Genomic DNA, 21,240 nt, shown 5'->3' on the forward strand with positions numbered 1-21,240 from the left:
TGCAAAGGAAGATGTGCAGTGTATAAAACATAGTGTGCATCTATTCTCCGTGTGCTTCTTCATGCATCAGGGGAATCCCAGTATTTTGATCACTGTTATTTAAACAGAATGTTCTTTTTGAATGTGAATTTACTTCCTACTGTTGCACTTTCTAGGATGAATTCAGCATTAAAGCTAAGTAGGCAACACGTTTTTGGCACCATTGGGCAAAAATTCCATAATAACCTTTCAGCATATTGTAATTCAAGTGTTAAACTAGACTTCTGCACTACACTGTTTTCAGGGTTTAAAAAATCTAGCCCATGACAGAAGACTTTGACCAATCACAGGCCATTTCAGAGAGAGCGTTCCTAGAGAGCGTTCCTATTGGCTGTGCTCCAGCTGGTTGGCGGTGCTTGGTATTTCCTCAACTGATCTCAACATGGCTGTCGGGTCACAAACTTTCAAACAAGACAAGATGAGATGATTCCGAATACATCTGAGGTGAGAAATAGACATTACAGTAACAGAATATTGATTCATATTTGATCAGCGCTGCCTAGTTTGACCGTTTGATCTGAGTTTGAGAGTGATTGACAGCCAGCTCTCATAAACCGCAGCTGGACGGCAGATTCCAGATCAGCTCTTACTGCTCGTTTTCCTCCGGTCTGTGAAATCTTGCAGATGCCATTAGTGTCCACACCGGAGGACACAGAGGAACATGATTTTTTTCAGATTACCTGTCTCATGCTACTGTCAGGATATAGTGATCGTTATATAAAAATAATCACATTTGCTCCATATCTACCCGCTGCAGCTTTAAATGTGCTGCTTTCAAGAACAGAGATGATCATCTCCGACCGAGCTGGAGCTCCAATAACATGCAGGAAAACAAACTGCACAGCACAAATATGAAAATGTTAGTTTAACAAGAGCTTTCTATGACTTTCCTCCGCGTTAATCGCCTTTCATGATTGATTACCTCAGGAATTCCTCTTAATGGGCTCCCATCACACAGTAGAAGCACCTCTTGTTACGCTGAATTATTGTCACATATTGTGACGTGCCAGCCTATCAAAATATTATTTCTCTGGTTAAAGAAACTTTAAAGTGCACACACATGCACGCCCTGCCGTGTACGCTCTCTCACATACACACACACACACACACACACACCCACCTATTAAAAAACTTCTTGACTGCAGTGTGTGACCTCGTGGTCGTTGCCAAGTGCCTGGGATGGGGGCCCTCTGGCTTGTGAGGCTTTTTAATGGACTCCTAGACAGTCCATTTCCATTGTGTGTGGAGAACAACCCTGGTGAATGCGGCAAATTAATCACATTTGGATCCCAGATTGGCTGTCACTTTTCACAGTGAGCCCCATGCTAAGGTGCAACTAGAAGGACTAGAGGGGTCAGACAGGCACAAAATGGAGGGCCGAGGGGAAGAAGAGGGGGAACGCTTTAGTTTAACCCTCGGCTGAAAGAGGAACAAGGCTGTCATTTTGTATTCTAGCATGGCCTCTTCCGTGCTCCTGCTGGCAATCCTGCTGCATCTGTAGTAGTAGGCCCACGTGTCTTTGTGTGTTTGCGTGAGCGTGCATTTGCGTGCGCGTATAGGCAGAGACAGAGAGCGTTCTAGCTGTTTTGTTGTGGCAAAGGTCAGCTTGTAGTGCCAGCTGGAGAGAGGCCTGTGAGGCCCACTGGATAGGCAGACGGGGGGGGGTGGGAGAATGAATGAAAGGTGGGGAGGCGGCGGCGGTGGCGGTGGTGGGTTACAGGCAATGATGCAGAGGCAGCGTAGATTTACTATCTGATGGTGCAATCTTTATTTCATCACATAACACAGAAGAAGAAGGTGATGCTTTCAGATAAGAAAAACAACATCGGTTAGTTTGTTTCAGATCGTAACAAGTAGAGGCAGAATAAGGGTATCATGGGGGTGGGGGGGGGGTTTAAGGGCCAAGGGGAGCTGAAAGCACGGAGTCGAGGAGAAAACAGGCTAAGCAGGGAGAGAGGAACCCCTCGGCTCACCGTGGCCCCCGTTCAGTATGCATCCCCACTGTTGGTATGATAGTGGGGGCAGAAGAAGGCCATTGTTCCTCCGGGGTCTTCCTCCCCATTGAAAAGAGAGATGGATGGAAGAGAGGAAGAGAAGAAGGCAAGAGACAGAAAGAGGGTTAGGGTGTGGGGCTGACCCGTGACCCCACCCCGACCCGCAGACACCCGCCACAACCGGGGCTTTTGTGTGAGGATCGGGCTCTCCGCGACCTCCTCCATGTAAAATCGAACCCCTTAGAATCCCCCCCTTCCCCCCCTTCCCCCTTTGGACCCACTTGAATGTGACAAGGTCAGGGTTCAAACACTGTAAGGGGCCCGGGGCCCGGGGCCCGGGGCCCGGGGCAGTCAAATAGAACTGGGCAGCAGCATATGTTTTTGTGTGCGAGCCTGGATATGTGGATATGTGTTTATATGCTTGTGTGTGCAGTTGTTAAAAAGCTGTGGTCATGTAATGTAATAAGGGCGTGGGTTTAAAAGAATGGCTCTCCCAGGGTTTTAGGGTGGTTAAACTAATGCCGGCTTTATGTTCATTTCAACACCCTTTCACTCCTTTTCTACCTGCCTCTCTCTGTGTGTGTGTGTGTGTGTGTGTGTGTGTGTGTGTGTGTGTGTAGCTACTCTGGTTCCAGATTGCTTCAGGGGCTCATTATCATGTGTCCTTTGGTATCAGCGTATGGAAACAGCCAAATGAACTTAAATGTGTTTACCGTAAATGAAGAACAAAAACTTGAAATTGTAAATACTCTTCAATAGAGACGGACAGGGATTTGTATTTTCGTGACACCAGTGCTCGGTGACATCAACCGTTACTGTATCCAAGATAATCAGACACACACACATTCACACAATATGTCTCCTCCTTTATTTCTTTACCCCTCTATACCTCACTTTATTCTCCGTTTAGTCTTTCATCATTGGTATATCATAGTTTATATTCATTGGAGAGCCCATATACTACTGCGAAATCACAGGAGCCTGACTGTTTCCATGTGTTGGGTTTTATTGCCGGTTTCCTGCCTGGCTAATGTGGATTTTATCAACTCAGCATGTGGATATTGATGTTTGAGCGAAAAGTAACGTTTCCCCTTTTTTGAAAAATTCCAAGCGAACCCTCCGTCACACAGTTGGTGCTCAAGCTTTAGGGATATGTTCTCGGACACACATAGACTTAAGTGATGTATAATATAAACACATAAACACTGCTTCTCTCTCTTTCAGACACACACACAATCACCACGTTCACACTTCATAATAATATGCTTTTGGGATAAAATAAATCACCACGAGATCACACGCACCCGCCGGTCAACTCCTTGGCACAGCATCCAGCAATATAAATGAATTTCATAGACCTGGCCAGTGACTAGAAAACATATATTAACATTTTCCTCTATATTTTGAGCTTGTCAAATGAAGTGGGCAGACGGGACATGCAGCTGGTAAAACTTTTTGACTGATGCTTGCTGACTGGAGTGGAGCATTTAAAGCTAAAGCAAGCAGGAGGGGGAGAGAGTGAGAAGAGCTAAATGTGGAAAACATGAGGATGCTGGCAGAGAAGCAGGCAGTGGAGCAGTGGGAGATCAACAAAGGGATGGTTTGACATGGCTCTGTCAAACCAGTGTAATTACTAAACACCCCAAATTACATAGCCTCATTTAGTTGCACCCTATCATTTACCACTATCCACATAGTGCTCTTTTTACTCTCCGTCCTGCTCCTTCGTGCTCTCTCTCCTCCCTTATTTCCCCCCTTCTCTGCTTTCTCTCTCATTTTTCCTCAATGTCTTTCCGTTTCTCCACCTGTGGTTCTCCTGAGGTCTTCAGTGTTATGTTGCATCCTCGCAAGAGTCCTGGTGTTATTATAAAAATTCATTTCCAAGTAGGCTACACAGTTTTTTTTCTCGTGAAAAGTAACACATCGACACACGTGAAGAAACAGCGCCCGGTGGCTGAGGTCTTGAATAGCAACCAACATCATTAGTCTGTCCAAAATACACTGAGAGTAGGGATGCTAATTTAGAATTTCGATTTTTTTGAACCGATAACCGCCCCTCGTTAACCGATTATTAACTGACAAGATTAGTGCGCTGCATGCAGCGGTGTACCAGCTGCAGAGTACGTGCAAAACAGACAACTGAGTCCCCAGTTCACCCGTCAGGGAGAGTAAGCAGCCACGGTGTTGTGTGTATTGTCGAGGACACATGCAGCCACTTTTCCGGTAAGTCTCCACCACACCATTTAGTTTAGTTGCGAGGTTGTCAGCTCTGTGTCTGCCTGGCGTAACGTTACTCTGTGTGCCCGGTGTAACGTTAGCGAGTATCCGACAGACCGTGTGTATTTGCTGCATTCACAAGTAAATCAACTACCCAGTACGAACACTCTAATGGGCCTTATTTTTATTTTAATGGATGCGGAAAATCGTCGGGAAGATCCGGGTACTTTTCCAGACGGAAGTCGAGCCATTTTGGCATAATGCGCCACTGAGCAACTTTCATAGGAATAAACGGGGCCAAGCCTCCAACGCTGTATCCAGTTCTTTTAATACATCCATGCAAGACCGGAGCCAACTTCCTGTATCCTGCAACTCCGGCTCAGACTCTCTTAAGGTGGGCTGTTAAGGTGGACCAGCTATTCTCCTTAAAGTGACAAGCCGCTCCTCTGAGTTTTGCTCAGCTTTTTAATACATTTTTAATATTTATTTTAACCCTTTAACTGATAGCATTAATCGGTTAAGATTCATAATGTCGGTTAACGGTTAAACAGTTAATTATTAACATCCCTAATTGGGAGGCGATGCTTTCTCCACATAAATGAAATAAATCAACTGTGGGTGTGAGGCCTTGTTGTGAGAACATTTATTTACATTAGTCTCCTGACAGTGAGTGAAACATCATTTCCAGAAGCTCAGCCTCTCGCATTTCCACAGGCAAAATGGAGACAACCATATGTTTAGAAATCAGGAGCTAGACTCGGGGTTAGAGTGCCCACTGTGTACATCTGTGGGCTCCTTTGTGTGCACGCCCATGCACATGCTTGCATATTTTTAAGTGTCTTAATGTGCTCATGTGGTGATGGGTGTATGCTAGTATTAATCCCCTGTGATTTTCCTGTTCTGATTACAGCCTCACTAGTTTGCTTAGATTGGCACCGAGAGTGGCAGAAACCAGACAAGTAGCAAAGCCCCTGCCACAGACTAAATAGCAGGCTAACATGCCTGTATCCAGTGTCCCTCAGTCTCACCCACAACACACTCGTAGGTTTCCTGTTTGTCTTTCAGCGTGCACCTTTTTGATCGAGCTCAAACCGCTCTCCACGCTGCCTCGCTGTCTGAAGTGTCTCATTCTGTTTGGGAAAGAATGAACAAGTGGTGTTCCAACATTTTGTGACTGTTTGCGTGACTTGAGACCTTGTGCGTAGATCAGGCTGTCGGGGCTCTCTCTCTCTGCCATATCTCTGCCGTGGCAGCGCACTGATGATGTCATAAACCCGCTCCAGACCCTCTAGATCATGGCTGACATTTTCACGGTTGACGGGACTTGGAATGGGCCGAGCACCTCACATCAAGGAAGGGATTCCATTATCTCGTAACTCATAACTCACACACACACACACACACACACACACACACGCGCACACACACATTGTCTACCACTTATTCCCAAAAGGTAGACTTGAGCTAGAGGACACCCTCCCGTTGGACACCCATCGTGCATGTCTGAGGAGGTGTGCATCATGCCCAACGAGGACATTTGGGGTTTTCAGGGTCGGGGAGTGTGTGCTCAGTTGGTCTCCGTGGTGATAATCGCTAGGCGCGGCCTCTGATTTATCGTCCCATCAACGGCCACGGAAACCATCAGCGGAGCGATGCAGATGAGCGGAGAGGTAACGAGATGAAAAAACGACAAAGAGCAACGGGGAAGTGAAAGAGAAGGGGCCGTGATCAATAAGAGAGAGTGGTGTCCATTTGGGTAATGGACAGAGGATCATAAGTGGACGGGTCAGAAGCAGTTTCATTATCCACTCCATCCTGATCGCCGTCTTGTGGCCGTGTGCATCTGTCTGTACGCTTGCAGGTGTATGCATGAGCGAGTGTATCTTCGAGCGAATGTGCATGCATATGTGTGTGTGTGTGTGTGTGTGTGCGTGGGAGCCTCATGGTTGCGAGTCAGCTCCATTATCTCGCCCATCAGCTCTTTTTTCTCATCTCAGGCCATGTTAAGTGAATTAGAACTGAAAGAGAAGAGGCTGATTAGACAGCCAGCGTGAGCAGCTGACACGTCTTTAAAGAGAGCATTAAGGTGGCGTTTAGCAAACGTCCACAAAATAATAACAATAACACTCTCGGTCCACCACGTGTCGGATTTGATTACCTCGCATGAACCTTCACAACTTCATCATGCACTCCGCCTAGATATTCTGAATTCCTTTTATTTTCCGTGTGCTTGTGGCTTGTTCAGGTGCACAAAAGCGTTTGCATGTGTTTTGCAGATGCAGGTTAAATTTCGAACAGGGACGTTAATAATCGACCGTTTAACCGTTAACCGACATAAAGAATTTTAACCAATTACTGCTATCGGTTAAACAGTTAAAAGAAATATTAAAGATTAAATAAAAAGCCGAGCAAAACTCAGAGGAGCAGCTTGTCACTTGTCACAGAATAGCTGGTCCACCTTAACAGCCCACCTTAAAGGTCCCATATCGTGCTTTTTTTCAGGTTCAAACTTGTATTTTGTGTTTCTACTAGAACATGTTTACATGCTGTAATGTTAAAAAAAACTTTATTTTCCCCATACTGTCTGCCTGAATATACCTGTATTTACCTTCTGTCTGAAACGCTCCGTTTTAGTGCATTTCAACGGAATTGCAACGGAATTGCGTTGCTAGGCAACAGCTTGGGTCCATGTTTACTTCCTGTCAGCTGATGTTATTTACATACACAGCAACAGGAAATAAACTGGGACACGTTTAAAATGTTTATGTTTAGAACCGTGCAATAATCTATATATTGTGTATTTGTGACATCACAAATGGACAGAAATCCTAGCGGCTTATTTCAAACGCACAATTTCTGAATAAGGGCTGTGTATATTTCTCCGTATATTGAACCTTTTGTTTGTTTAACAGTATTTATAAAGCACTTAAACCTGCTTTATAATATAAAAGACATGAACGGCTTTTCGTTGCAGCTGGGCGACTTGTTAGGCACTACAAGTAGCACAGCTGCATGACACTTACTCATCTTGTCGGTTAACGGTTAATAATCGGTTAAAGAGGGTCGGTTATCTGTTAGAAAAAAAATTCAAAAATAGCATCCCTAGTTTCCAAGTCACCTCCTAGAACCCCTTCTCTCTGCAGCGTTCACTATCTGATCCCACCTTTTGCAGCAATGCTTTGAAGTGTATTTGCATTGCGACTGGCTGCCAGGTGCTCTCTGTCTCTTCTTCATTTTCTCTCTCCTTTGTTCCCTTCTGCATTTCTTCTGAATCTTTCTCCTTGTATCTCTCTGACTCTCTTTACCCTTTCTCTGTCTCCTCATTTGTCTTCCTACCCTTTTCTTTAGTTTTTTTTTTTTTTTACAATTCCTCTATTCACTCTTCCTTTTTTTGCCTCTGAGCCGAAAATGGACTTAAATGGATGAGGTCATGGAGAGCTGTCAACACTGTGATCATATGGCTGCTACCGGCACTGCTAACAGCTGAGGATGCTCTTTCAATGGCAACTCTGTGTTTTGTAATCTCAGGAGGATCACAGGCTTGAGAGATTAATTTGCTGGAAATAAGGACAGGTTGATATTAGCTATTTTCTATCATGAATATGAATATTAACTAAAAATGTGAGGTCTTAAACAAACAAACAAACAAACAAACAAACACCAAACTGATGTTAGGGAAACCTTTTATCCTGCTCTCAGATAAATGGTGTGTCTGGTTCTGTGTGTCTGACTGGGGTGGCCCACCTTTTCAACACATGCTCAGACATCAGAGAGAGAGAGCCTGTGAGAAGGTGTTGATTTGATCCCACATCCACACCCCAATACACAAACACACACACACACACACTCTCTTTATCTGCTGAGGGATTTCCCTCTCAGCCCGGGAGGAATGTACTTAATGATTTTCAGACACAGATAGGATCTCACTTGTCTCACATACACCATGCAGGTAAGATGTTAATATAGAGCTCACCTTTTTGTGTTTGTATTTGTGTGCATGCCTCTTTATTGCTTGCATCTAGATACTTTTTTTCGTTAAAATGATCAACAGCTTTTTATTTTGAAATCAACAAATGGCGGCACGTTCAATTCTAGTGATATCTAGCTGGAAAAAATATGTAAGCATACCACAGACATTCACAAACTGGAGGCCAGACCTATTTTGCCGGGTCAATGCATATTAGACGGGGTTCAAAGCACCAATGGTGTTTCCTTTCTTCCACAAACATCTCTTCCTGAAATGACCTTCAACAGTAAGTTCACGGTTGTCTTCAGTCAGTGAAACATTGTTTGAATTTAGACACAATACTCAAAGTCGTGCACACTCACCAGCTGATAATCAAAAAACAAGTCAGGCAAAAAAAACATCTGCGCTCGGCACTTTACATCAGTCATTCTACTGAATCTCTCAGCTCCTCATTCATCCCTGTGGTTTTTACTCGACATACACTGCTATTGTTGCTGATATGCTGGGTACTGCCTCCGCCACCCGAGCTTCCTGTAGTCCATTTCCTAATGAAACACTATACTTGCCGTGGCAAGCCTCGTCTCTGGAAGTTATGTAATCCATATGTCAATAATAAGCGTTTGCTGTGTTGTCTTCTCTTACCCCTGTGCGCTGAGTTAAATCTTTAGCGTGCTGCTGGATTAATGCAGACAGTACTCCAGACAGCAGACCCTACATCGCCAAGAGTAACCATGTAAACAATCCTCTTGACTAAACTGTGGATTTTGAAGGGCAACTGGCATACAAAGAGAACATAAAGCTTTGTTTATAGACCTTTTCAAACTTCACAAAATAAACTTTTTAAATGGTCCCTTTGTATTTCCTGTTGCAATGTTTAGTGCAGTAGCTGACAGGAAGTAGCCTTGGACCAAAGCTGTTGCTTTAGCAACAGAATGACAATGAAAAGGTCGATTCTCGCACTAAGCGCCATGGGGCCCCTCCATAGATGTCCGCAAGTTATTAGCACGCCAAAGGTGTTTATGCTCAACGTGTTGTTCATTTCAGTATTCTCCGAAACATCAGGGGGCGCACAAACATTCTGTTAGGAAGCCTAGAAGTCAGAGTGTTACCAGCAAAACGCCATAGACCAAACATGCAACTCCTCAATGGCGAGGAGGAATTGTAATTAACTGTAAATTCTTATCTCATTTCAAATATTCATTCGCCTTTATACGGGGTGGCAGTAGCTCAGTCCGTAGGGTCCGAAGGGTAGCCGGTTCAAGTCCATCATGGACCTGGTACAGAGTGTGGACTGGTAGCTGGAGAGGTGCTAGTTTACCTCCTGGGTGCTGCCGACGTGCCCGACCCCTAACTGCTCAGAGCGCTGTGCTGCGGCGACCCATCATTCAGACATCTCTCTACAATTGATGCATGTGCATGTGTGTAAATCAAGAAAAATAACAACAGAATGAAGGAATACATTTCCTCAAGGGGACAAATAAAATACATTACACAATCCCTGTAAAGAAAGGAGGTAGAACGTATATGGAACAACAAATGTATTGTAATGAAACAAAAGAACAATTTGATTCATCTGGCAAAATATTTACTCAAATGTAGATTTTTTTTAAGATAAAAGTCCTGCGCGTGCGCATCGGGCACCTCCTTACAAAGGTTCACAACTTGCGGGGCCTCAGCGCTTCACACAAAATATGTGATGACGTCACTTGTGGCTTGCGAACCCTCACGCCTGGGACACTACGGCAAGCATAAACCTGCTGTCTCACACCTCTTGCTTTATTAGTCACAGGTCAACATTTACTTTCGCAACCAGCAGCGAAAAATCTGACAATTTGGTGTCATGTCGTTGGTTAGTTTGCACCTCTGTGTGAGTTGTGTGTGGAGAAAGAAGGAGAGATGGAGAGCCAGATTGTTGATTGCAAGTAAATATAGCCTGCGGGTATTTAAACAAACTAGCCTTTTCTAATGATGGTTTTCACACATCATGTATAGCATCTTCTTGGTAAGATGCTAAATCTCTTTGTGTCACCTCTGGGTTCATGTAGAGCCGCCCCGGGCTGCTGTTGTTTAAACAGGGACAGCGCAGGCTAATGGCTAACAGCATGTGTGTGCTGCGGATGAGGTGCATCTGCTTTTTAATGTTCCCCCCTGTCTTCTAAACACTCCACACACACACAGTCTCTCTGTCTAGATGGTTATAAATGGCTGGGTGTGTTGTGCCTGCAAGCTGTCATTAGGAAGCCATTAGGAGCATGCAGGGGAAGGACAAAACGAAACAGAACAGAACAGAACAGAGGAGGAAACATGCGACTGAGATCATCTCGAATCAACCACACTACATCCTCCTCCTCTTCCTCTTTTCCTCCTTCATCCTCCCGCCCTGTAGCAGACTAGAGGTGCTTGGCTAATGGCTACCACACCTCCCTTCAACTGCCCCAGGCCCCCGGCGCTGCTGTCAGACCGAAAAATATACAGGGAGGAGGGTTTGTTTGTGACTGGAGGGGAGGGGAGCGGAGACAGATGAGGGTAGAAACCTGGCAGAGCAAAGGGATTCTGATATTGGAGAGTGGACAGAAAGAGAGGAAAAAACAGGTAAGAAGAACAAGAAAAGTGTCGAAAATAAGAAAAAAAGATAAATGGTACGGGGCCTTTTGATTTCACAACTGCCCCCTTGTGTGACACAAAGCAGGATATGGGAGGAGAAGAGCGACAAAATCAATAGTCTGACTTTCTTTTCCTCCTCTTCAAGTTTCCTTTCATTTTTCTACAACATACAGGAGAAACCGTCTTAGAGCCATCTCTCCCTCTTGTTCTATCTGGCCTTCTGTCCTTCTCTTAGTTTGCCAGATAGTGATAGATGAAGTAATAGGACAATAAACAGATACAGTGAATCAGAGTAAAATAGAAAGAGCTAGAGAGAGAGAGAGAAAGGAGTAAATAAAAGCTTTGGAATAGCTGCTTGAAGCGTGGACACAGGGTCTCCTAGCAACCGGGACCAGCTATGCATTTCTTCTCTCTTTGTTTGATTTCCTTTAAAAGGCTGAAAGGGGAAAATACACTTTGATTAGGAAAAAGGGTACTGTGGTTTCATTCTCTGTGGACCAGCAAAGGGACAGCAACAGGGATTGGGCTGAGCTATAAGGGGAACGAGATGAGGGGAAGAGATGGAGAGGACTGGAAGTGGATAGTATACAGGAAAAAAAAAGGGGAAAGTGATGAAAAGGGTTGGCCCGAAACCAGGACAAAAGGACACACCCTGTTATGAGAGAGGAGTTGGACCTGTCTTGGAATGATGTGAGGGCTGAGGCAGAGCAAAGGAATGTAGGCCAGAGAGTAAACCAGAACAGACGTTTTGGAATGACGGGGCGATGAGAAAAGGGTGAACGGAAGGGAGGGTGGAGGTGAGAGAGGGTGAGGGATGAAAGGTAGGAAGGCAGGAAAGGAGACGAGAAGAGGGAAGAGACAAATGGGAATAAATTAAGAACTTGCACTAGCTTCCCCTATCTGTGCCTTCTCCTGTATGCACCACACCACTGCTCCGAAACACCCATGATCAGCCAAAACTATTTAGCGTTTCTCCTCCTATTGATGTGCCATGAGGACAAAACCACTGTGTCCAAGCAAGGAAAATGAGGATAAATGGCTGTGCGTGCATGTGCATATGTCCGCACTTTTGTCGTATTTGCCCTATAAGCAATGTGTACTGCACATGCAGACGTGTTAAGTTTTGGCTTTTGTTACAATAGCAGTTTCTGTAATCCAAACTGTGAGTGAGCGAACTCATCTGGGACACCACGAGCTCAGAGATCAGAGGGAAACCATCTGTATATATGAGTAAGCTTATGTGTAATTGCTCTGTGTGTTTAAGTATTCATCTCATCTAGCATGAGGGGAATAGTGTAGATAAGTGGAAGAGCGTTTCCTGGAAGAACAATAGATAATAGGATCAGAAATATACAGTAAACAGCAGTTATTAAACACACAGGATGGTTGTTCAGGAGAATTACAGTGAGTCAAAAATTACAAAGCAAATACAGCCAACTATAAATAACACTTTTATAGCAATGATGCCCCAAAGTCATTGCTTAAAAACAGTACTATGTCATGTGTTGATGAAGACAGTGAGCACCGTTGGCGTGGAGCAGAAGTAGACAGGAAGAGAAGGAAGGGGATCAAAGAAGGAGAGATTAGATCATATCTCAAAATTGGCTTGGTGGTGCCACCCTTGACTTAAGATAATTAACACCCGTACCTGCAGACAGATAGAGAGACAAACTTGGCAGATGGATGTGAGGAAGCTGAATGAAAGACAGTCACTGGTGGGTATGTGTGTGTGTGCCAGTGAACATACACCTATATATATAAATGTGTTTGTGAATTTGTTTGATTGAGAGCCACTTCAAAGAAGAGGAGATAATGATTACAAATGATGGCGGTAACACCTGTTTGTCAGTTGTGGAAAAAGACAAGATACATCAGTAGGGTTTTCATTATTAATAGTCAAGCACAGTATAGGAAGAGAAATTCCCAGTGGTGTCTCAAGATCTTTACTGCACCCGATTCAACTGTTATCAGGCCATTAAATAGGCGTTATCAGTCGCTATAAGCACCATCGATGTGGATCAGTAGGGGCCTACTATGTCTGTGTTGTAAAAGTAAAAGTGAAACTTAAAAGGAACACGTTCCAACATGTTGTAAAACTGAATGAAACGTCACGTTTGGAACACAAACAAAAAGGTTTCTTTAGGTTAACAAAACGACAAATTCTTTAGGTGTAGGCAAAAAAACCCAGTTAGGTTTAGGCAATAAAACTATAACTTCTTTAGGTTTAGACAATAAAACTACAACTTCTTTAGGTTTAGACAATAAAACTATAACTTCTTTAGGTTTAGACAATAAAACTACAACTTCTTTAGGTTTAGGCAATAAAACTATAACTTCTTTAGGTTTAGACAATAAAACTACAACTTCTTTAGGTTTAGACAATAAAACTATACCTTCTTTACATCAAACATTGTGTTTTGGGTTAAAATAACTACGAACACAACTAACTACGTTTCACATGGTATACAAACTTTATTGAGTTTCACACTGTCTATAAAACAGATCCTGACTTTGTCTTGTGCTCCTGTCGTAATAACTACGGCCGCTGGAGGTCTCTGTCGTGTTCTTTTATAGCTTCTTTTGGTGATCTACCATGTAAATTGATGATAAAACCTACTAGTGGGTGTAGTAGGCCCCTATTGACCCACATATATGGTGCTTATAGCGACCGATAAAGCCTCTTTAATAGCCAGCCAACAGTCTAATCCGCTGTTTGTTCACACTTTCATCATAAACTATTTCCGGATTCAGATATTCCGTTTTTTAGATAGACAGATAGTCTAACCTTACTTTGCTAACTCTCCACTAATTAAGTGCTGTATATTCAACACGCCGCCACACAGACACTGTTGTGGTTGGCCTTGTCATGTGTAGGCACCGCATAGATAATTCACACATATGTCACAGAGTGACAATATGCTGCTGTGGTTGGTGTTTCAGGGCTGGGTAGAGCCAGCCAAAAACACACACACACACACACACACACACACACACACAAAAAGCATGAAGATGAGAGCAGGGTGCATTCCTGCGTAATAGCCAGCCAGCCTGCCAGCCCTTGTTCTTGTTTACTGTAAACACCCTCATGCCAATCACTCCATCTCTCCTTCCCTCTCAGCGCTGCAACTCTGAGCCAGCGTGTTGCCCCGGGCAAGTTTCAGACTTTGTGTCGAAGCTTGCGCTCACATGCAGGAGCGCTTGTCGTCGCACGCCAGGCAGCTCTCGGTTGCATTTTCACAAACAACACAGTGTGTACACACATCCCATTTCTTTTTTAGTTCCACGCAAACTATTTCTTGTGCTCGCATCGTGATGGGATGCTTTTGAAGCCTCAGCAGGAACAAGGAAGGTCTTGTGATCGGAAGATACATGACACATACCCGCCACGATCTTTGCCATCAGTAAGTCACCTAATCAGTGGCCCCGAGGACACAACCGTCTATCTGTCTGTTCTGCCATGTACCTTACCTGTTTCCCAGGTGGCACACCACTTCCATTGTGTGTATTTGGATATTTGCGAGGTGTTGGTGTGCTTGTCTTGGAAGTGTGAGACAGTTTCCTGACAGGCAAGCTGCAGGGCATGGCAAAGAGGGGATGCATTGTTTGACCAGGTGTGTATAGAGGTGTGTGTGTGTGAGGGGGAAAAGAAGGAGTGAGACAGGAAGAAGAGAGTGAGAGTTAGGCAGGAGTAGAAAGACGAGTGTGACAGATTTCTCTGTGAGGCACGCGGCTCTTCAGGCACCAGGATGTTGGTTGATCTAGCATGATGATGAACCATGATGGATCAACGCAGGGCCCGGCAGCCGCTTGAGCCGACACAGAGCCAAGACGGAGAGAGGACACTTGGGGCATTTGTTTATTTATTTCCTCCCATATGCTGTATCCTCTGCAATGCTACAGTGAGTCAGCTCAATGAGGCATAAGGTGAATGCTCCATCAACTCTCTGAGGATGGGCGGGTGTTTCTGCCTCGAGAGCAGCTTACTCAAACTTCCAGCATAGAAAGTGGTCCTTTGGAAGGTTTTGGATGGGAACAAAGCTTTTTTTGGCATTCCACTTTAAGCCATTGGGCTTGTGTGGTTCTTTTTACCCACCGTCCAGTGCTCTCTCCACAAAGCAGAGCCAAGAATAAATAAAAAAAACACACAAATAAAAAAGCAGAAGCCACAGTGTGCCGCATTGCATTTGACACAATTCCTACATTGTTGTGTCCATCGCAGCAAACTGTGCATATGCATGTTTTCTTTAAGGCTGCCCGTGTGACAATCTGTTTGTCTCACTCCAACGCGTTCGCACATTAGTTATAATCTCTTGTGTCAGGCGGCGTGTGGCCCTGAAAGAGAGAGAGAGAGAGAGAGAGAGAGAGAGAGAGAGAGAGAGAGAGAGAGAGAGAGAGAGTCCTCTAATGCCCACAACTTGAGAAACTGTACCAACGCCATCTCATTAACAAATGTCCTTCTTTGTGTTTGTTTACACCATATGGAGAGTTTGGAGCCAGAAGGGTAAAAGAAGGTTTGGACTCATTTTACATCCCAAATAGTTTTGACCTTCTCATTGAAATTTAATGTGAAATCTTAGCTCTTATTAGTGCTGCTAAGCTCACTGGTTCACATTAGTATGTACAGCAAAGGCCAGGGGAAGGGTTGCAAAGGGAGGAAGGATCAGACACATGCATACACTCACACCTGGAAGCTGCCCTTTATGGGTATTTATTTACATAAGCACCATGCTGAAGGACAAGGGGCAGGCGTCTCTCACTCCATCTGTGTACATATTTTTGTAGTTTGCATTAATTTGTTTATTTACTCAAATGTCATTGATTGTCTTGTATTGCTTTAAAGGGTTGTACTGGTTATTTTGCATGTTTTAGACAATTATACAAATCTTGCATAGTTCATGTCAGTGCATACTATACGTTGTCCACACATTTTTTTTTCAAACCGTAAATAGTACAACATTACAACGACATTCCGCATGTCTTTTGGCATATTATTTTTACGCTACGCATCAAAACTACGGTAACGCCCGCAGTTAGGTTGAGGCAAACCACTTAGGTTCAGGAAAAACATCATGGTTGGACTTAAAATAAGTACGTAAACTAAGTAAAATATTTACGGAAAACACGTCACTAAAAAACACGTGACAAACATCACTATTGTAACTTGCAAAACAAAACACGGTCTCGAACACCGGTTTCCTGGTTTAATAGTATTGTGTTTGCTGGACCTACTCACCATAAGCCATCTTTCTCACTTTTTATTCTATATATATATCTTTTTTTTTATTCTATATCTATATAATAGTCTGTCCAGGGTGTACCTTGTCTTCGCCCAATGTCAGCTGAGATCGGCTCCAGCCCCCCGCGACCCTGACTGTTTTGAAAACTTTCTCAGTTTGAAACTGACATCCAAAACTTAAGATTCTGCTGCTTAACAGCAATTTTTCCTCTGCAAGAAACGACCAAATTCTCATTATCCTTTTCAAATCATCCATGTATGTTTTTTCTTTTAATCCAGAATTGATTTTCTGACAGTGTAACTTGTGAATGTAATGCTTTTTGGCAGCTGACTGTTGAATCTTGGATGTTGAACCTTGCTGCAAGCAAGGGAACACACCACATTCATCCAATAACCAATGTGCTTTGCTTATTTTATGAGCTATAATTCGATAATGAAAAAAACCCAACTTGGATGCTTCAACATAAAGTTTGTGCTTTTTGAAGATTTTTTAATTTCATGCCTTCCTTTTAAAAGGAGCTGACTATCCTTACCACTGCTTTAAACACAGGCCTAGAGTTTAGTATAATCCTTTAAGACTACACACATCATTTCAAATCCAGTCAGGATTAACAATTTAACTATCAACTGTGACAGCTATGTTTCAAATGTTGCTTAGTGCACTGTATTATCCACACCGCCACCTTCATCCCATCCATCATCCCTTACTGAATTTAAGACAATAATGCTCATCTTCATTTCCTCAAAAAGATGTCACTCCCTCTAGAGATATTAAATTCTTGCTATGGATTCAGGCAATCCAAGCTTGTTATGACAAAAACCTCAAAACGCAGTGTGTGTATCGTGGAGGCAAGAGAACTGTGAGTTCAAGAAGCTGCATGCTGCCCATTTAGAGACACTTCGAACACAAGTTGTGGCAAGACAAAATGAATTCCCAATGCCTAAATCAAATTAGTCTGTGTCCAATCACAATCTGATACGGAAATACACACCAATTTGAAGAGAGAGCTATATGGAAATAAGAAATGGACAATGAAGGAGGAGGTGTCTTGTCACTGTCACAGCCTGGACAAACTAGAAACGTCAGGAGCGCGTGGTGGCTGCGTGGTGTGATGGCTGCGTGATTCACGCGTCGGGCGTTCGCACCAGCTGCATTTCTGCTGCGTTTCTGCTGCTGCAGCTGCTGCGGTCAGCCCTTTCTTTCTACATAGAGTTTGCCTTAAATGACCATTTCATTTCTTTATAAATATCATTTATATTTATTTTAGACAGAGAAAGGTTCAGAAACGTGTGGTAATTTGTAAATAATAGGAATAATCCACAATTAAAACTACATACTGTATTCATTCATGGAGCTCTCTAAGTCACTGCATGTTCTACAACACTGTCCGGCACATATTTTAGAATAACAGCCTTGTGTTAACAAATGAAAGAATTCTGTCCACAGAAAAAAAACGCTTGAGGGCTTTTATTTTGAAATGAAAGCAGGAAGTGTTGATTTAAAAATAAGTCTTTACTTTTTTTTCATCTCCGTAACATATTCTACAGATAGACATCGAAACTGTAGTAATGTAGCGGGTATGATGTCAATAGATCACTTTCACTATCTGTTGTTGCTGTGAGACGCGCGCGGCACGCGTCAAAAATAGGCGAGACCTCTATTCTCTAGAAGAGACGCAGCTGAGACGCAGCTGAGACGCGCGTGTGACGCACGTGAGACGCACGTGAGACGCGTATGTCACGCGGGCAGTGTGGCTGCTCTAACCTATTAACACGGATGCCGAAATAGAAAACAACAGGTAACGCAGCCGCCACGCACTCCTGACGTTCCTGGTGTGTCTGGGCTGTTACACAGCAGAGGCAGAAGTGTAACCGCTTTGTGATGGAAAACAGTTACATATTTATACAACGCTCTGCTACTTTCATTGGTGCGTATACTGTACGAGTGTGTGTGTGCGTCTGAGAGGGAGGGAGTGCTTATGAGCGTTTACATATGTGTATCTAATGAACAGTAATTTCATTTAGCGAGCAGTTAGATGGGCGGTGCAATCACGCATCCCATTTCAAAACTCTATCCCCCCAGGTCACGCACGCACGCACGCACACACACGCACACACACACACACACACACATAGAGAGTGACTCCGTGACTCCAAACGCATACAGAGTAAATGTCTCCTGGCTGCTATCTGGCTATCTAATTATTCCTTTTTTCATTAAATGGGTAAATCAGATTCTAATTAGCTAGGCTGTCATTCAGTGGCCGGGGAGCTGGAGACGGTGAACACGTATTGGACAGTGTTACTCGGAGTGTGTATGTGTGTTTGAGAGGATGTATGTGTGTGTGTCTGATAGCATATGCTCTCCTCTCTGTCCCGAGGGCGAGGTAGAGGTCTCTGGTAATTACTTTTGTTGCACCAGGAAAGAATGCCGGTAGAGAGCAGGAAGGAAGCCAGCGAGAACCAATCAGGTGTTAGACCTCTGATTAAAGCTTCGTCAGACGTATCGATACGCACAGTTTGGAAGGCAGACACAACAATCCTCAGAATACATGTTGAATAATTTACATGCTTCGTTCAGAAAAAACAATGCACATTTGCATGACATCCACAAAACAATATCTGAATCTGGTTTTTAAGAAGTGCGTTTTCACCGTGTGTAAAACGCTTTCTGAACGACTGTCTACCCCAATTTGCTCTGCTTTGTTGTACATGTTTTAATAGTAGGTAAAGGAGCCTTCAGAGGAAATAAAGCAGAGAAGAGGCTTGTGTAACATTAACCATGGCTCCTCTGACTAATTGGCCCTCAAGAGACTTGCTGCTGAAGGAGGACACTTTCTCCTCATTCGTGTCCTGCAGAAGGGCCGCGCTGTTAACTGCTCTCACTCTGCATCCCACTTGCAGTGGGAACATGGTTTACTAGGCTTTGCTTGGCCGTTAAGGGCATGTGTTTGCACGTGAGCGCGTTTGCGAGGCCGGTCTGTGGTTTTTATGTGTGACAGCATTCCCTGTCTGATTGGATGCAGCGCTGCTGTTTGTCCAGGCCCCATTTGAATTAGTTGAATTGATGTAAAAACACTTCAGAAATGACTATCTTCCCCAGATGAGATAAACATCGACTCATCAGGAATTCCAGCCCGGCACGACCGAACAAGCCTGCCAACGTTTCCCATCACCAAACCTCGTGTAGAATGTCAATGTCCCTTACTACTGATTCTGATTCTGATCCTGACCCAGCCCCCTCCACCCCCCCTCTCTCTAGGGACCTACTAAAGATTTGTTTGGGAGGCTTTTGAAATTTGCAGGACCTTTTTGCATTGGGCTCCTTGTTTTGTGCCTGCCTGGTGTTCTAAGTTTTAATTGCAATGGGGAAAGAAAGAAAGAGAGGACCTGTACTTTGTGCATGTGTTCAAACGTGTGTTTGTGTGTGTGTGTGTGTGTGTGTGTGTGTGTGTGTGTGTGTGTGTGTGTGACAGTGTTTGTAAGTACTGGTGGGAATTTGGTTTTGGTTAAAATGAGAACAAAAACATTCCTGCATAATGTTCAGTTCTGAGCATCCCCACTCAACGCTCTCTCTCTTTCTCTCTCTCTCTCTCTCTCTCTCTCTCTCTCTCACACACGCAAATGGGGTTTGCATGGGTTCATGGCCTGTCCTCACAAGTTTGTTGCTTTTTGAGTTTATCCATTTCTGATACAAAGACAACATGCAACGTGTCTTATATCTTAAGAAGTGCTCTGTATGATGGTTCGTTCCCAAGAGCAAAGACAGACGCAAAGTGGCGTGACGTTGTTACAGCACCGCAAAAAGTTATAGGGACAAGAGTGGAGTAGATGGTTGGATGCATACTTTGACACCTACTTTGTCTCCTACCAGCAGTTCCTATTGTCTTCCTGTCGTGACCGTGCAACTTCTGTCTTCTGGTTTCAGTCGGATTTGACTGTTTATAAAGCGTGCAGTCATCAGACCTCAACACGGCTGCATTACAGTAACAGAATATTGATTCATATTTGATCAGCGCTGCCTAGTTTGAACGTTTGGTCAGAGTTCACGAGTGATTGACAGCCGGCTCTCATAGACAGCAGCTGGACAGCAGACTCCAGATCAGCTCTGACTGCTTGTTATCCTCCAGTCTGTGAAATCTTGCAGATGCCATTAGGACAGGATTACCTGTCTCATGCACTACTGTTAGGATATAGTGACCGTTTTATAAAAATAACGTTTTTTGATCACATTGGCTCCATTTCTACCCACTGCAGTTTAAAGTAAATTAATCTGGAGTTTCTAACGCCACACAACTAAACTCCTGTTATAATCCTGGATAATTGAAATGCTCGCTTGCGTTTCAGCTCATAAACTTTACCCGCTGCCATTTTTCTCGCAAGTTGCCTAGTACTGCGCATGTGCAACTCTCAACAGAGATGAGAAGGAAGTGAGATGGCTCACTCCTTAGCTACTTCCATCATCAGCTCTGGAAAAAAAAGGATGGGTTTCATTTAATTTTTTACGAGCCCAACGTGACATTTTACTTGCCCCGGGCAATCCTTGCTGTTGAGCCCTGCTTGCAGTGTACTCCTCTCTCACATACCTGCTTCAGTTGCTGTCAGTGTGTGTGTGTGTGTGTGTGTGTCTGCATTTGTACTGTACAGAAAACTAAATCCTTCATTGACCTACAGAGATTGTGTTCAGATAGCAGCTGTGTAATACTGTGTGTGTTTGAACAGAGGACACTGTATCTGTGCTGCACAGCGGCTGACCACAATCCAACACAAAGTCTGGTTAGGATTCAGAGCCTCCAGGGGAGAGAGAGGAATTAGCAAGAAACGCAGAGTGTTGCGATGGTGATTTTGAAACGTACTCTTTAGAAAACAACAAATGAATGAGTCATTATGTAAATAGTTTCAGGCGTATATTTAAAGATATTTGTTCACTTGTTCAAAGCACAAGCATTCAGCATATTTATGATGCTCTTTTTCTTTAGCTATCCAGATGAATCATAGTCAACAAAGAAAAACATGGAACTTTTGTCTGCAGTACTTGTTGCTCACTCCTCACTCTGATGATGTCACCACTTAGGAGGTCGTATTTTATGCATGTAAAAGGTGTGTGTGTGTATGTGTGTGTGTGTGATATTCGGGAAGTTATAGCTCATGAGTCATTTAATGGAGAATAAGCTTTTGAGGAT

At 43.8% G+C, this 21,240-nt stretch overlaps 1 protein-coding gene across 2 annotated transcripts in view; it reads left to right on the forward strand.

Annotated features, from left to right (window-relative positions):
- The window catches only part of efna5b (ephrin-A5b), a 113,425-nt gene that overhangs the window by 32,367 nt on the left and 59,818 nt on the right, over window positions 1-21,240 (forward strand). The gene's annotated exons all lie outside the window — the stretch shown is intronic.

Source organism: Sebastes umbrosus, chromosome 8, assembly GCF_015220745.1.
Source record: "Sebastes umbrosus isolate fSebUmb1 chromosome 8, fSebUmb1.pri, whole genome shotgun sequence".
NCBI classification, from domain to species: Eukaryota; Metazoa; Chordata; class Actinopteri; order Perciformes; family Sebastidae; genus Sebastes; species Sebastes umbrosus.